Source organism: Lycium barbarum, chromosome 9 (assembly GCF_019175385.1).
Source record: "Lycium barbarum isolate Lr01 chromosome 9, ASM1917538v2, whole genome shotgun sequence".
NCBI classification, from domain to species: Eukaryota; Viridiplantae; Streptophyta; class Magnoliopsida; order Solanales; family Solanaceae; genus Lycium; species Lycium barbarum.
Window position 1 is genome coordinate 106,928,640 of NC_083345.1, and position 4,898 is coordinate 106,933,537.

The following is a 4,898-nucleotide window of genomic DNA, read 5'->3' on the forward strand; positions in this document are numbered from 1 at the left end:
CAATATAGAAGGGTATTTTTGAGTCTTTTCCCTAAAAAGAATTGGAAAGAGAAATGGTCTTGGGAAGAATTAAAGAAGGAGAGAGAAAAATAAATAGAGAAAGAGGGGGGAGGGCAAGTGAACAGATATGTAGTGGGGTTGAAATTTTTTGGAGATAAGAATTTGTCACAAGGCACATGGGTGAGAGAAAGAAAAGGGAGTGGGATCCATGATTTAATAAAAACTGGATAATACGTAGAAACTAGTTAATTTGTTAGCGCTTCGCGCGGTCATAAAAAACATCTTTAAATTTATGAAGTAGGAGTATATAATTTTGTAAGTATAATCAAGATAGAAGATATAAAATTTTAAGCACAAAGATAAAATAAATGACATTGAGAATTAAGTTACTATGGTACCATGGAATCATGGATTAACGGAGGAAGTAGACACTAAAGTATCTTTTTTAGTCATAATATCTTAATGCTTCAAATGGTGTGATCTCTAACCTTATTTCTAATACAAGTTTCCAATTGGAGGTAATGCATTTGGAGCAAATGCAAGAGCAACAGTTTTTTTTTAGAGCAACAAAAATGATTTTTGGTTTGCTCGATAAGTTGAATGTTTTCTACTTAAAATCATAAAAATTGCATATTCTTTTGAATGCGTTAACTTAAGAATGATATACAACTGATTCACGGATCAGAAACAGATTGATACACATTAATTTGCTTAGACTATGTGATGCTTATAAGCATTTTTCATAGACCTTCCCCACTTTACTAATTGAGTTTGTTCCAATGGTCTCATGGGTTTTTCTTTCAACAAAAGTTAATAAGATTTCTTTGTTTCTTGTCACACATTTTATAAAGCCTTTACAGTCTCTGCAACTTTTATTGTAGGACTGTTCCCTATTTCACCAGTGTCTCACGTTGGCAAATCCTTCATTGTTGCTTGGATGGTTACTAATTGAATTTACAGTTGGAGACCTGTACAAGAATCACACATGTATCATTACAAAGCTGCAGGAACATCAAACATGTAAGATTACAATATAAATATACTTGATATCCATCTTCAAAATAGCAAAGCACAAAAACAAAAGATGTTCTATACTTTATGGAGAAGTTAAAAGGAAAGAGTTCTCAATCAGCATATTTAATTCAGGAAAAACTTTACCAAATAAAAAATGTGCATAGAACCAAACCCAATATACAGATGCAAATGAAGTGAAAAGTTGATATGATTTTCCTGGAAAGCACCTGCATTCTAATCGATTGTACGCTTGTGTCGTAGGCAACTGAAATTGGTAGCAGAATGATGGAAAAACAAGTCTTGTGTATCTGTATTCTCTTGTGTCATGTTGTTAATAACTCCAAACAAACTTAAAGGATCTCTCCTCAAGTCGCGACTGAACAGATTCATCTTCCCAATTTGACTCTGTTAGAAAAAATTAAAGTAAAAAAAAGAAAGTGAATTCGGCATGGTAGTACCTCTTGTTTAAGAAATTAAGTCTAAAACTCTAATCTTGGTCCACAACCTCCGGCAATTTCTCCTTCTATATAACATCAACCAGTTGAGCCTAATTTCACTCTTGGCTCTCGACAAATAAAATCTGAAACAGATAATAGGATGTTTTGTTTTAGGATGTTTTCTTGAAAAAGAAATTATCATTTCTCAAAGTATAATTGTGTCCAGCACAACATGAATACTTGAGTAATGGAGTATTGGAAAAAAAGCAAATTGCTTTATTCGTACTTGCATATGGAAATTCAGAAGTTAAGATGGAACTGACAAATAAATCTGGACATTACTTGATAGTTTGAATTTCATTTGCCTGCTTAATGAAGCATGACAGACATTGTATTCTTTTGAAAAGACAAAGGACGATTACATTGCTCTATATGAGTTGTTGTATTGTAACCTTGAAAGTTCTTTATTATTCCACATAGAGAAAGGCAACTAACCTTTTGAGTGTTTTACCTGAACCATTACAATATATGCAAAAGAACACCTTCACGTCAATAGAAGGCAGCATCCATGACTGCAGGACCGATGATTTATCCCGTTGCCTTAAAGAGGGCAATAATTGTTTTAATCTAGGTTGTGATGCCATGAACAAACCTGCAAAAAACCAGTTCCTATCCAACATTTTACAATAAACCCAAAGGCCAGATCTTACTATACTTTCTAAATATTAGGCATGATAAATATACTAAGGCTAAACATTCTCATTCCAAGACCAGGCATCAGAAAGCATGTCTACCTATTTAGCTATGACTTCAGGAATCTCATAGTTTCACCTGAAACCACTGAAATTATTTAGTTTTGAAATTAAATAAGCTATAAAAGAGAACACAAAAGGTGAAAGAGTAAATCAAACAACTTACATTCGGACGAAAATTGAAAGAGTAGATCAAAAGAGCCCACATTAAGGGGGGGAAATGACTAATTTTTCTTCTATTTCAAACTTTTTATGGAAGGGAATAAATGAAAAGAGTACACTTCATATGATTATTTTAATTTAACTTTATACTTGGTTATAATAACATCAATAGTAGTATTTCGTGATGAAACTATTCATTTTCTTTTTCATTTAGATTATAGGTATAATAGTGTATTTGTCCGTGTTTCACAATCTTGAAAGATATTAGTAAGTTCATAGTTATTACATGTAAAGTTTTCGGATCATACAACTTAAAGAATTGAACCTCAATAAAATATAGTCAAATCTCATAATCTACATGTTTTAGTCGCACATAAATTTTAGGAACCAATGAAACTCAATAAAGGTATTAGCATCATGAAAAGAATCACATTTTTTAAAATAAGGAACTCACTATTATTCAACAATCAAATAACCAATAATATAACCAGCTAAGAAATTTATTCAATAATCAAAATATTGTACTTAACTATTATTTAAAGAATTGGAATTTTTTTGAAACAACGAAAATATATGTACTGTAATATCCGGCAATCATAGTCCCATTCTCGCTCTATATGACATAGCATGAAAAGGGAGTGTCGCCTCATCTAGAAGCTTCACCGGGATCTCTGGTTTGAGTCGTTAATTGCTTTGAAAAGATCTGCTTCGCGCTTGTCGCTCCGGTGATTTTGACACAAAAACAATATAAGCTCGGTGACTATGACGAAAAACAATATAAGCCCCAAGATGAGAAAAGAAAGAGGGAAAACTTAATCGAACATGAGGCTTTTTACTGGCAGAACTTCTTGATGCGACTAATTTTTCTTCCTCCGTTAATTTCCTCTCTGTCTTGGTGACATTGTAATCTTAAATATGAAGGTTTTAGTGTAAATTATAAATCCATAATTGATGAATCTTTTCAGTTTCCATTTTCCTTTTTTTATGACCCATCAAGGGTTATAATTGCTTTAGTTAATGTTCATTTAATGGTTTTTGGGCTTTCAACAATCAAGTTGAATGAAGAGAATAAGGGGGAAAAAAAGGAAAAAGGGAGAAGGTGGCAAAAAAATGATATAGATATTGATATTTAAGAAGAGGACAATATATTAGTCAAGATATATACATATGAAGTGATTCAATCACCAAAATTAAAAAGAAAAAGAAAGAGAAACGAAAAACCATACGTACAACAAAGCAGAGGAAACCAGTGTTATACAGTCAAGTGGTTGACCTTGGAATCTATGATCGTTAATGAATGTATCCCTTGGAATCTATAATCATTAATGAATAGACACAGAGAAACATGAAATACTAACCAAATAAATGTCGAAAGCGAGAAAGAGGATATTTTCCTCGGCGAATACCTCCTATGTTGGTTTCTTCACTGCATTCTGTGCAATTAGAACTGAAGCTGGGAAAAAAAGAAACTGAAAACAACCCTCACGGTAACTTGGTAAAAGAATAGGAAAATTTAAGCAACGGTTCCTCAAGAAAACCGTCTAAAGCATCGAATTGTGATCAGAGGGGCAGAAAAGATCAATGAAGGCGAACGTACATAGGTGTAGAGACAGGCGAGTGAAAAACTTGGGGAAAGTGAAAATCTAAAAGTAGAAGAAAGAAGAAGGTGTTTAGTTCACTGAAACATACCTGAAAGGCTGAAATGGTGAAAGCGAGGGAAAAGAAGGAGATGGAGGGCAATTAAGAGACGTGAGGCTTCAATATTTGTTTTATTTTTACGTACAACATATGAATAAATTCTAGAAAACAGCCAAAAAAAATAGGGAAAGATAAATCCTAATCCTGACCTAGCAGAGTACCACGTCACCGGGCCTATATATATATATATATATATATATCTTAAAAACACGAATAATTTTCGCTAAATGTTGAATGACTTTTATGCCCTTCCAAATTTAAGTTAAGTTAGGATAAAATTATAATCACTCATGATTTATTATCTAAAATATGAAAGTTAGAAACCAACTCAAATAAATAATCTCTAAATTGTGCCTAAAATATATGAGTCAAATATAACCACTAAGACCACAACTATACCTACTGTTTAATTGATTCTAATTAGATGACGACTTTATATCTTCGATCTCTAAATAAAAAATTAAAAAAATTGCATATTGCATAGCTTGACAAAAAATAATAATTGGGCAAAAATTAGTTATTTAGATGCCCAACTAGCAGTGGGCTGTAATTAGCTCTTTTCTTTGTACATATATTGAAAATAAAAGCGGGCTTAGAAATAACTAGGAATACGTCTTTTCTATCCCAACTGAATAAAATTAGTACTTTAAAGTCTAAACATCAACGTCCCACTTTCCTTTATGCCAAAGGAAAGACCCGACACGAAAGTTGAAAAAGTCTTTGTCCAACAAAATATTTATATGTCTTTTTTCTTTTGTTTTTTTTCTTTCAATAATTGTTCTAATCTTTTCTGATGCATCATCTTTTAAAAATCAATAGTGCTATTGGAGAAAAT

The 4,898-nt window shown here is 32.2% G+C and overlaps 1 long non-coding RNA gene across 7 annotated transcripts; it reads right to left on the reverse strand.

The window, feature by feature from the left end:
- Positions 1 to 497: 497 nt before the first annotated feature.
- On the reverse strand, positions 498 to 4,126 carry LOC132609289 (uncharacterized). 7 transcript variants are annotated; one of them, XR_009570787.1, is made up of 3 exons: positions 3,724 to 4,126; positions 1,242 to 2,282; positions 498 to 968 (listed from the first exon to the last, which is right to left on the reverse strand). It is a non-coding gene; the product is annotated as an uncharacterized LOC132609289 (long non-coding RNA). The 7 variants fall into 7 exon arrangements; XR_009570786.1 differs by having other exon boundaries at positions 500 to 968; positions 1,242 to 2,103; positions 2,246 to 4,126; XR_009570783.1 differs by having other exon boundaries at positions 542 to 968; positions 1,242 to 2,103.
- Positions 4,127 to 4,898: the final 772 nt, after the last annotated feature.